The 12,880-nt window shown below is 44.1% G+C and overlaps 1 protein-coding gene across 10 annotated transcripts in view; it reads left to right on the forward strand.

Moving 5' to 3' along the window:
• The window catches only part of Ctnna3 (catenin alpha 3), a 1,512,724-nt gene that overhangs the window by 115,000 nt on the left and 1,384,844 nt on the right, over positions 1-12,880 (forward strand). The gene's annotated exons all lie outside the window — the stretch shown is intronic.

The raw sequence follows: 12,880 nt of genomic DNA on the forward strand, positions 1-12,880 counted from the left end.
CCCTTTCCTCCCCAACTTGCTTCTTGGTCATGATGTTTGTGCAGGAATAGAAACCCTGACCAAGACAGCCCACCAGAGGTAGCAACTGTACCTAGGTACAACAGGCTTTATTGGACATGTGTGGGATGGGAGGGGGACCTGCAAATTACTGGGCATCATGCCTTCTTATCTATTTTTACTTGTGGGTTTCCACCAAAGCCATCACAACCAGTTGGAGGGATGCTAAGATTAGTTCGGAGCTTTTGAATTCACCAGGGGCCCTCTCTCTCCTAAATATACATGGTGGCATCTTACATTAAAAGAAATGCCTTGTGCTCTGGCGATTCAGGTAAACATGAAGCCACAAATACAACATTCTTCACACTGAACACTGCGATTCAGTGCTGCCGTTCACTCTTCACTCGAGGGAAAGGATACACCCGTCTTGGAACGTAATTTGATGTGCACGTGTGGTGCTCTATAAGCTGGCAGAATGTTTATGGAAACAGTTCCATTGAGGACTGATGAGCTAATTAGCTCCATTGCTCGGGAACCACTAGTTGTTGGAAAACACCCGACATGGCGTCCCTTAGCATCCGCTTGAGGTATCTCCAGCAGGCTTTCCTCATGCCACATTTGACTTCTCGGCAAACTAGTCTGGGCCACTCACTGTGCACATGCGCGCCGGCATGTGGGAAGTACTTAAGATGTACGTGTGCAGCCTTCCCGTTGATAGTCCCTCAAAATGCTGGATCTGTGACAGACAGACAGACTGATCTGAGGAATAACCACACTGCCAGTTTTGAAAGTCTGAGAGATTCGGTAGGCAACCCGCCATTTACTTTGATGTGTAAGTCAGAGATAAGAGCAAAGAGTTTAATGCATGCTAACAGACCGATTTGCCCATGGTGGGTCCTAGAAATGAAAATGCGCCCAGAAATCTCAGCTTGCCTTGAAATCTCAGTAATCAAAGTGAGATCCACGCACTGGCTATGACTCTGCTCTCCTTTTGGGCTAGAGAGGAGGTACCACTCTCCAGTCATTTCATAGATGTTGGTGCAATGCTGACAGTGATCTGAGCTGTCATAGGATTTCTGTGGCTGTGAAGAGACATCATGACCATGGCAACTCTTGTAATACGTTTAATTGGGGCTGACTTATAGTTCACGGTAGGAAGCATGGCAGAACACAGGCAGACATGGTGCTGGAGAGGTAGCCGAGAGAGTTCTACATCCAAATGGGTAGGCGGCAGGAAACAACTGAGATATACTTCTTCCAACTTCAGCACATCTACTCCAAAAAGACCATACCTCCTGACAGCACCATTCCCTATGATGTGTGTGTGTGTGTGTGTGTGTGTGGAGATTTTCTTTCAAACCACCATATAAGCTAATACTTATATAACATGGGCCTGAACATTATGGGTTGTTGCACATTCTACTATCAAAGAGTGCATTAAGCAGTTGGCAATTTCTCAGAGTCATTGTTTGTCCTCGTTGATGTTTTATGGCTGTGAAGAGACACCATGACCAAGGCAACTCTTATAAAGGAAAGCATTTAATTGAGGGTTTGCTTATAGTTGCAGGGGCTTAGTATGTCATCATCATGGCAGGGACCATGGTGGCAGGCAGGCAGGCAGGCATGGTACTGGAGAAGTGACTGAGCTCCATCCTGATCACTGAGCAGAGAGAGACAGAGAGAGACAGAAAGAGAGAGACAGAGAGAGACAGAAAGAGACAGAGAGAGAGACAGAGAGAGACAGAAAGAGAGGGAGAGTTGGGTGGGAACTAGGACTGCCATGGGCTTTTGAAACTTCAAAGCCCACCCTCATTGACATACTTCCTCCAACAAGGCTGCAACTCCTAACCCTTCTAATTCCATCAAAGAGTTCCTTCCACTCTCTGGTGACTAAGCATTCAAATATATGATAGCCTTTAGGGCTATTTTTATTCAAACCAGTGCAGTATTCTAGCTTCATGCCTGTTTCTGTGACAAATATGCAAAATTAAAAACAATTTTTTGGGGGGGGAGGGAGAAAGGGCTTATTTGGCTTACGATGGTAACCCATGGTCCATTACTCTGGGGAGGTCAAGGTGGGAGTTTAATGCATCACATCCACAATCAAGAGCAGACAGGATAAACAACGGATTGATGATTACTTGCTTTCTTATCTCTCATATAGTCCAGGGCCCAACGTAGGGAATAGTGCTGCCCACAGTGGGCTGGGTCAGCCAACAACCAGGACGATTCTTCACAGACATGTCCATAGGCCAATTTGCTCTAGATAATTCCTCATTAAGATTCTCTTCCCAGATAATTCTTGGTTGTGTCAAGTTTTCAGTTAAAACTAGCCAGCCCAGCCAGGAATAAAATCTTAAGAATTTCTATCCTCGACTACTCCCGTTCCTTCAGTTTCAAAGGAAATAGTTCTTTTTTTTTTTTTTTTTAATTCTTTGAAATTAACCTGGATCCTAGGTTTTCTTTTCTTTTCTTTTGCCATGTGCTCTTTCCTCTTCTCTTTCTTTCCTGTTTTTTTCTTTTCAGGTGTTAGTTTGCCTTTACCCGATGATAGGCAAGTACTCACTGACAAATTCCACTTCCTATTTTCCTGTTTTCTTCTTAAACTCGTAATCCCATTTTACCTTGTCCGTTCTGGTGCATGGATGATCTACTGTTTAATGTAATTACTCAGGCACACTTTAAAGTCTCTTCTGCTCTTCAGCTCTATTTGCTTACCACGTTGGAACTTTGCCTGCCTTCTCTCTAGGACATTCCCCATTGTATTTTCTACCTCCTCCCTTATTTTTGTCACTGACTTCTCCCTATCATTCCCTTGTATTTTTTTTTTTCTTTCTTAAGTATTAGTTTCGGGAATGCTCTGTCACCTCATTTCCTTGAGGAGCCTTTCCATTCCCACGGATCTCATTATAACTACAATGCTGACAACGTTCAGCTCATAGAAAGCTCTACAGCCAAATTCCGAGTGCTTCTCCATCGGCTCTTTCCGTCAGTGCTTAGGTAACTGTGTAGTTTGGTTCCATACTGTGTCCTTCCTGGGGATGTTGGTGCTCACCACAAGTGCTACAGATCTGGCACTTCTTCGACAATGCGTGGGGACGCGTGCTGTGGTCAACAACACAGCTCTAACCATTCACTAGATGGTATGACTGCTCTTTTGGTGTCCCCTGAAGCACATGCTATTTAGGAACCGATCTCTCATACTCTCTCACGTCTTTACTGTCACCCGAGTTGAGTTCGTTCTTTTCTCTCTTCTAAAATACTCTGTTTCCTTGACTAAGAGAGCACCACACAGTCCTCACCCCCTCTGTTATGCCTTTGGCTTCATCTCATCTTCTCTTTCTGTTGTGCATCCCTTTTCTGACTCATCGTTCAGGGTCAAAGAGAAGCTCTGCCATTCCTGAGATGGATACAAAACAAAGTGTGATATCAGACATGAATGACAACAGACATAAGACAGTAACAAGAGCAGGTTATTGCTGTAGGAAAATGCATTTCGTACTAACGTGTGGAAGGAACCCCAAAGCATCTCTCCAATTCTGATGATGCAAATCACAGTTCCATGTTAGCATTTATGTATTTAATACTGTGAGGCACATTGGAAGGTCGCTCTCTGTGGTGGACACAGGTGGCTGTGCCACCCTGTCAGTTAAAGCTAACCAATGAATCCATGAGTATAACGGATCTGCCATGTTAAGGAGACACTGTTTCTTAACACTTTTCCCTAACTCTTACATATTTTTCTACCCCTTCTTCTGGAACATTCTTTGAGCCTTGGATGGAGCGACATAGATATCCTGTTTAGGACTGAGTACCCCATAGGTTCTTATTCTCCACACTTAGGCCAATTGTGAGTCTCTGCATTAACTGTTGCTCGCTGCATTAATGATTCATTTTTGAACATTTATTTTTATCTTGAGGCATAATCTTGCTAGGTAGTGCAGACAGTCTGTGAGCTTATTCTGGCACTCTTCTATCTTAGTTTTCTAAGTGCTGGGATCACAGACATACACCACAACAATGGCACCTTGATCTTTTGTGAATACTGGCAAGTGTGCCAATCAATGATATTTAATATTGTATGTATGGATTGTATTAGTTTTCCCTATTGGATGGTGATATGCTAATTACTAGCTGTGCCTTACCCCAGAGGAGAATAGGCATATGTATAGAACCAGAGTTGTCTCCTTTAGAGACAGGACAGAGGCTCTGATATACTGGAGTTCATAGTCATTGCCTGCTAATACCGGTACCTTCTACTCTACCTGAAAGTATAATTTCTAGGTATAATACAGTTTTGAATCCTATAGATTCTTTCATAAATTTGATCATGTGCTATATTGAATTTAGCTGAGGATAACAATATAGTCAATGAGGTCTCAGTGGTAGAAGTCACTAAGCTCTATTGATTCCTATATTCGACTATTACTTAGGGGTATGCCTTTGTGAGACATTTAACAGAAACAACATAGCTTTGCTTATCTGTTTTGATGCTTGTTTCTGAATCATACATGGTAGCCAATTCTCAATACTTTTGATTCTTTTGGAGGAGCTTTATGTATTACATATCCCAAGGAGGCTTTTATTGTTCAGAGCTACAGTACTTTCAAGGTTAGGAGCTGGTGATTTTCAGGCAATGATAAATTGGGACACAGTTTACAGGGAATAGAGGAAATGGGAAAGACCCAATAAAATATAGTAGTCAGAGCCAGAGATAAAATTCTTTTAGTGGCAGCACTTTTGTATGTGTGCAATTTGAACAGAAAGAGAACTGTAAGTCTTTGCTGGAAAGAGGAAATGGTAAGGCTTGAGCTAAAGGGAAGAGACAGCATTCTCTATTCTCACCCTCCCAGGATCAGGCTATGAGCCGGAACAGGTTCAGTTTCCCCATTTTATAGACTAGAGTGCATGCGGGTTCCCCGGAATAAATGTCTCGGAACTCCAAAAAGTCAGGCAGAAACATTTAAGAGCAAAAATGGACAAAGAAGGAGTATTACATTATGGACTATAGAAATTCTTGTGTTAGGTAGGGAACTCTAACGTCAGATTTCTCCTTCCCTTCTTGCCTCTGTCATTTCCTTCTTTCCTCCCTTTCTTCCTCCCTCCCTCCCACTCTTTGACCTTCCCTTTTCTGTACTCCGATTTCATCAACAAGCAAAAGTTCTGATCCCTTACCTTTCGAAGATTAAGGTAATAGAATTTAATTCCAGGGTATTCCATAAGAGTAACTGTAGGAGATGGGTGAGTTGGAGAGGTCACAGAACCTTTAAATGCATGAGTATAAGAGAGAACAGGATGGGCGTCTTAGTTAAGAGTTATACTGCTATGAACATGGCGGTGTCCCGGCAGGCATGGTACAGGAGGAGCTGACAGTTCTACATCTTCATCTGAAGGCTGCTAGTGGAATACTGACTTCCAGGCAGCTAGGATGAGGGTCTTAAAGCCCACGCCCACAGTGACACACCTACTCCAACAAGGCCACACCCACTCCAACAGGGCCACACCCACTTCAACAGGGTTACACCCACTCCAACAGGGCCACACCCACTCCAACAGGGCCACGCCTTCTAATAGTGTCACCCCCTGAGCCAACCACATACAAACCATCCCAACAGGGATATGGTCAGGATGGGTAGATCTAACTGATGATTATTTAAGATGTTGAACTTAATTTCGATGTATAAAAACTTTAGAGTGAAACACGCGTGCCATCTCCGTAGAGCAGCCAATGGTAGCAAGAAGCCACTCCTGCACGTCTTGCTACTTTTATTCCAGCATCACTAGGGAAACCTTCTTTGCCCCCAGCCTGCCCTCAGAGGAAGCCCTCTGCACCCTGTATCTTCTTATGATTACTCCATAACTTTAAATAACATTTCCCTTTGACTGGCTAGCCAAAGAGGCCATTTTCTATTTACTCTGTCTTAGGGTTTTATTGCTGTGAAGAGACATGACCAAGGCAACACTCATAAAGGACAACATTGAATTGGGGCTGGCTTACAGTTTTAGAGACTCAGTCTGTTATCATGGCAGGAAGCACGGCAGTGTGCAGGCAGACATGATGATGGAGGAGCCGAGAGTTCTACATCTTGATCCGAAGGTAGCCAGGAGGAGACTTGAATTCCACACTGGGTGGGCATAGCTTTAGCACAGGTATGCGACCTCAAAGCCCACCTCCACAGTGACACATCTTCTCTAACAAGGCCACGCCTCCTCCAATGAGGCCACACCCCCTCCAACAAGGCCACGCCTTCTAATAGTGCCACTCCCTTTGGGCCAAGCATTCAAACACATGAATCTATGGAGCCAAATCTAGTCAAATCATCACATTTTCTTTTATGAAATATGAATTTTGTTCATACGTATGCTTAAAATAGAAATATCACCTGACCTCGATTTTATTATCTAGTGATGTAACGTGTTACTTTTAGCTGTACAATTATCCCCGTTGCATATGCTGTCACTTCTAAGTGCTGTCCTGACTCTGTTTTGTATATGGCAAGAACAGCAGAACCTACTCTGTCCTACCCTCTTTCCCCTGTATTCCATCATTCCCTTCTGATTTTATTCTTAGCTTGTCGAGACAATCGGCATTTTACTGGTGACCTACGGCAGTCATGAAGTCACCTGCCTTTTCTCATGAGTTGATAGTAAAAGCTGAAAACCAGCACATGACTTGCATGTCTTGTTTGCTACATGGGAAAGTGCTCGATTAAAACTGCCTTCAACTCCAAGAGTTCAATGGTACAACGTTGTGCTTATCAAGAGAATAAGATTCCATGGCTAAGGTCAAATGCATTTTCTCTTCCAACTCTTAAAATTATGGTACCTTTAGGGCTGGAGTGACAGCTCAGATGTTAAAGGCATCAGCTGCTCTTTCAGACAATCCAGATTGAATTCTCTGCATCCACATGGCAGCTCACAACCATCTCTAATTCCATTTGCAGGGGATCTGGTGCCCCCTTCTGGTCTCTGTATTTACTACACACACACACACACACACACACACACACACACACACACACACACACACACACGGTATGTAGGTATTGATGTGTACCATCCTCTGAGGGCATCTCTGGATCCGGCACACCATGTCCCTAATATAATATCTTTCTTTTCTTGGCATTCTCCCTCTTTATTACCGTAAGACAGCACCGATGTTCTCAAGACATGAAGAACTCTATTCTGGCATTCAGTAACACCTTAATTTCTCCTCAGATAGTCTCTTAATTACGTTGGGAAAATAATCCCCATTTTATGACTTGAGGTAAGTAACGAGCTTCTCAGGGATAAGGGAGCAGAGTCTCACACACAGAAATTAAGTCAGTCGCCTTGGCTTGAATCTACTACTCGGTTCTGTCTTCCATCTTTCTGGCAGTTCCTGGACAGAGCGTCCTTCACATTCCTGAAGACCGACTCCTCAGGTCATGGCTCCACGCTGCCCCTGCCCCTTCTTGCTTTCATCTTTCAACACCGTTCCATCGGATTTCCGTCTCTTCGCTCCCCTTTAAATCTTGTAATGGTCATTTCCTCTTTGTAGTTTTATATCTGTACCTGAGTGATGTCTATGGAGATGTGTGGTTGAATAAGGCAGCCCATTGGGCGAATGCCCGTGGCAAAGATGATGGCCAGCAGTTCAAAGGATGCCGCAAATATTTACCTAGGTCAGAGGATGAGTCAAATGAAATTTAGCACTCCCTTAGTAAAACTTGAAACTACCCTAGAGAGAGAGAGAGAGAAAGAGAGAGAGAGAGAGAGAGAGAGAGAGAGAGAGAGAGAGAGAGAGAGAGAGAGGAGATTGCATTAAATAAGCTAGGGACCAGTGGGTAACTGCTAAGACTTTACTCAGCTGAGAATTACTATAAATATAGGTTAGCAGGGTATGGTGAATTGTTGAAAGGCATAGAACTTCTGGGCAGGTGTCTGTGAAAAGTGAACAGTTTCCTCCTCTGTCTTTCTAGATGAAATTTGTTGTTGTTGTTGTTGTTGTTGTTTAGTAATTACACCAGAGCTGGAGAGATGGCTCGGTGGCTAAGAGAACTCGCTGGTTCCCAAGAAGACCCAGGTCTGGTTCCCAGCACCCACATTTGCTCACAAGAGCTTGTGACTCCAGTTACAGGGAATTGGGTGCCCTCTTCTGACTCCACGGGTACCTGCAATCATGTGGCGTACACATACACAAGTAGGCACACACACGTGCACCTAAAATAAATAAATAATAATAAAATAAATAAATAATAATAAAATAAAATAAAAATAAAAAAATCCCAAAACAATATAAATTACATTTGCATGTGTGTGTGCATGCGTCTGTGTGTGTGTCTCTCTCTTTCTGTATGTGTGTGTGTGTGTGTGTGTGTGTGTGTGTGTGTGTGTGTGTCTGTTTGTCTGATGTGGAAACCAGAGGACAACTACACTATGTGGGTTTGGGGACTGAACTAAGGTTGTCAGGCTTGGAAGCAAATGCCTTTACGCACTGAGCCGGCTTCCTGGTCCTGATGCCTGCTCTTAACTGGGAGAGTCACTTGATGCAGGTAACTAGAAGAATTATCTCAAGTGTCTGGGAAGTGATTTAACTGTTCCAAAAGGCCGAGTTGGACATAAAGGAGCAGAGGCACTTTCCGGTGCTTAAGCACTTCCCTTTCACGATGGTTACATCAAAAGCTCTTCAGCAAACGACAAAGCTGTGAATAATTAGTTAGACTAGAGAGCCGCCTTGCATGCACACAGCTCCACACCTTCTCAAAAGCACTTTGACATTTACCGGTGGGAACTAGCTCCCTCACAGCCTTGGTGAGGGAAGGGAATAGATCTTGATGTCCAAATCTTAAGAGTGGCGGAAGAGAAAGGGAGAAGGCAGGGGCAGAGGGTGGGCAAATATCAGACTTCTTAAGTGTTTGAAGCAGTGCGAGTCTGACAGGAAGCCTGGGTTAGGTCACCTGACCAATTCGAACTCTTCTCTAGTGTGAATATTTGGAAGACACTACGCTGCAGAGATTATACAGTTAAAGAACAAACCCAGACATTTCCTTTCCTTTCCTTTCCTTTTCTTTTCTTTTCTCTTCTCTTTCTTTTTTCTTTTATTTTCTTTTTTTTTCTTTTAACAGTCCAGTTGTTATCCCCCTCCTGGTCCACCCTCTGACAGTTCCTCATCCTGTTACTCCTTTCCTGTCTCCAAGAGGATGTCCACGCCCTCCCCTCCCCTGCCCCTTGGGCCTCCCCATTCCCTGGGGGCATCAAGTCTCGCAAGTGTTAGGTGTATCTTCTCTCCTTGAGACCAGGCAGTCCTTTGCATATGTGTATCGGGGACCTGGGACCAGCTAGCGTATGCTGCCTGGCTGGTGGCTCAGTGTCTGAGAGATCTCGGGGATCCACAAACTCAGACATTTTCTAGCCTCTCTGGCCATCGAGAGTGTGGCCCCGCGAGACGGAGAAGGCTGCCGTGAGAGAGCCTGATGGATGGAGAGGCTCTTCTCGCTGTCTAGTGGCAGATGCATTTTCTCAGGATAATCCTGACAGGGGCTCTTCAGTGCGATTCTTTGCATCACAGGTGCTGCGTGTCAGATGGCGGCAGAAGGGCAATTTCCAGGAAAACAGAGCTGTGGTAGTGCTAGTTTATCTTGGCTGATATTTCTGCCTCAGGAGCAGTAACACCTGACTTTCTGGGCCTTTGCTTCTAAATGTAGCTAGGGTGGATTAAGTTCGTGATTAAGATCCCCTTTGGGCCAGGATCCAGCCCAGAATCTATTTAAAAATTTTAGTGTGTGTGTGTGTGTGTGTGTGTGTGTGTATGTATGTGTGTGCACCAGTTTGCCTCTCCCTCCATGTGATGGCTAGAGGACAACCTATGGGAGTCACCTCTTTCCACCACAAGGGTCCCAGAAATTGAACTCAGCTCATGGATTGGACTTGGATACAAGTGCTTTTACCCACGGAGCTCTCTCTCTCGCTCAGAGTTAATTTTCTAAATTAAAAGTTTTGTTATATGCACAGAATTGATTTTGATTTATAAGGAAAAACCATCATATAGAGCAAAAGACAATGACCCAGCCAGAAAATTTTCTCAGTGGGTAGAACAATAAGGGAAACCTAGACAAAGATCATACTATTGCTGGTGATGATGGAAATAGGAAGGAGAAATGGGACCAACAAAATGCTTAATCATATAACGTTAATCTTATCAGTAGAGATCTAGTGGTACACCTTTTTAGATAAAGCTCTAACTCTGTTGGAAATATTTGGATGGATGGAATCAGCTTTTGTAATTGTTTTCTTATTCTCCTTATGATTGGCAATGCCTTTCTTTGGACAAATCAGTTCTTTTAGTCACTGGGTATTTAAGGGTCAACTATTGACTAGACCCGAGGATCCAATCTGCTCCTTTAAGATGACAGGCGTTTGATCTTTGATAGAGTTGGTGGCCATCATGTTGTAGGAGGTGAAAACGAAATTCTTTCCCGCTTCCTGCATCTCCTCCCATCTGTTGTGCACGCTGTGGCCGCGGCCTTTAATTTCTAGAAGGCATTCTCCCTTCTCAAGGTTCCAGTACGTTTCCCAAGGTGCTCTGGTAGTAGAAAGTAGGTCTCTTAACATTCAAGCCACTGTGACTACTCTCACACGAACATGAGACATTATAAAACACACAGATTTAGCTTTTCACCTATTGAGTTCCTACCGAATCAGAACTTACTAACCCATATCGACAGAACCGTTAGGGGAGGCTGGATTGGACTTCAACATACTAGGTCCATCAATTGTAAGATTCGAATTTATCATGCAACTATCAGAAAATATGGATCTGAGGGCTGCCCTTCAATCTTGGTTAGAGAGGATTACTGGGAGGCAGTGCATCTGTGTGCCTGGAGGGTCGTTATGGAGAGAGAGGAGCTGCTGGACCCATCTCACGTTCCTTACAGCTGACTGGTTTTTGTCCCTCTCCTTTTTCTCTCACACACGAACAGCCCGCACTGAGATCAGTTTCAAACTGAAATTATGATTCAATGACAGCATCCAAGTGTGCAGCCATGTTATTCTCTGTCAGTGAGTTTTAGGTACGCAGAGCAAGCGTAGCTTCTAGACGTGAAAAGGAAGAGTCACTAAGGAAACAAAGAGAGTTTGGAGACGAGCTATCAAAAAGCAGTTTCTCACGAAGCTCAGACCAGCCTCAAACTCACTACAGAAGAGGAGGTGGGCCGTGCGCTCCTGAGGTTCCTGTTTCTATGTCCCAAGTGCTGGGATCCTGTGTGTGAGCCACTATGCTCCCCTCAGACAGAGTTTTACATGAAAATGCTGAACACTGCTCTAAATTTGAAAGGGTCTAAGTGCCAAAAACAAATGGGGGAAAAAAAAAAAAAACCAACCCACAGGAGACTCTGCAGCTAGCTGGGATTATACTCAAGTCTTATGGAGCCTGCAATAGCACAAGTCTTCAGGTTACCAGAATGGCGTCGTGTATGCCCTTAGCCTTTCTCTATGCTCACACGTTATTGTAGGTTATGTTTCTATTGTGCCTTGCTTTGTGGCACCAGAGACTTTGGAAGAGATTTAAGCATGCATCCTCCTTATCCGAGTGCTCACAGTCTATAGTCGTTGACCCCAAAGAAGGAGCCAGGGGCTCTGACTCCCTCCCCTCACTCTCTGTCTCACAATGAAAACATTTCATTGCCTTCTTTTTCGACCAATATTTTTCGACCTGTCCTTTTTTTCCCTTATGCTTGGCATTTACCCAGTTCAATAAATACCAGTTTCAGCTTTCCTGAGAGAGAGGCATTTGAGAGTGAAGGTCGCCATTGATATCTCACTGGCCAGGAAGAGTTGAACCTCCCGAACGATGTGGCTGATGACAAGAGTTTCATGATGGGTTGACCCAGGAGACCCCGCTGCAGTGCCACTGTAAAGGAAGTGTTCAAGAAGTATGGGAATGGCTTTGATTCTGAAGTAATAAATCTGCACATAAAAAGAGCTAAGGTATTGTATTAGCATGCTACGGAGAATACCTCTGACTTTTAAGAACCCTGGTAGTCTCCTCTGGGGAGCAGAAGTTCTCGTCTGCCTTTCTGGTAGAGTTGCTCTAATATTTGTGTTTGTATGCTGAATTCGACACAGAAAAAAAAAATCAGGTGAATTTCTAAGGACTCCGTAGAAAGTTAGTGACCTGGCTAGGTGAGCTGAGAGTTGAATTTTGCAGCAGTCTTTCACTATTATGCCTTGAGTCGGGAACAAACTAATCATCTGTCTTGGGATTACAGTGGGAAAATTACTTGGAGCTGGTTTAATTAATTTCAACTGCTCGATTTCTTTCTTTCTTTCTTTTTTTTTTAAGTTCAGTGAATGGTGATCTTTGCAGGGTATCTGTCCTAGGAGCTCTCTGTTTCCCCATCCTGAGTACACGGCTCGTTCATCACTATTCTTTAAAGAAAGATTTGATCGGTATTTAAGAAACTATCTCCATGCATTTGCAAGGGTATGTTTGCATTTCCGGAGTTGCCCATGGAGGCTGGAAGAGGAGTTAGTGTTGTGAGCCATCTCCCGTGGGTGCTGGGGAACCTTCCCCGAGTCCAGCAAGGGCCGTGCACACTTAAACGTTGAGTCATCTCTCCGGGTCTTCTTGCTGGGGTTTGTTGCCGTGTTCTTCCCTGGAGACTTCCGCCAGCATCGTTTAATCAACCTTTAATAATCTCAGGTGCCCCATCCCTGACCGCGGGAGGAAGCTAGCGACAGCGACGACAGCCCCTTTCTGCTACTTCCTGTTAGGAGTTCTTTCCTGTGGTAGGGCAGTTAGTACAGTGATAATTCCCGGCACATATCCTGAGACATCCTTGTTTCTCTTACTTTCTGTGCTGACCAGTCTTTCATGTCTTGCTTTTTTTTTTTTTTTTTCCCA

The sequence above is a fragment of the Mastomys coucha genome, unplaced genomic scaffold (genome assembly GCF_008632895.1).
Source record: "Mastomys coucha isolate ucsf_1 unplaced genomic scaffold, UCSF_Mcou_1 pScaffold3, whole genome shotgun sequence".
NCBI classification, from domain to species: Eukaryota; Metazoa; Chordata; class Mammalia; order Rodentia; family Muridae; genus Mastomys; species Mastomys coucha.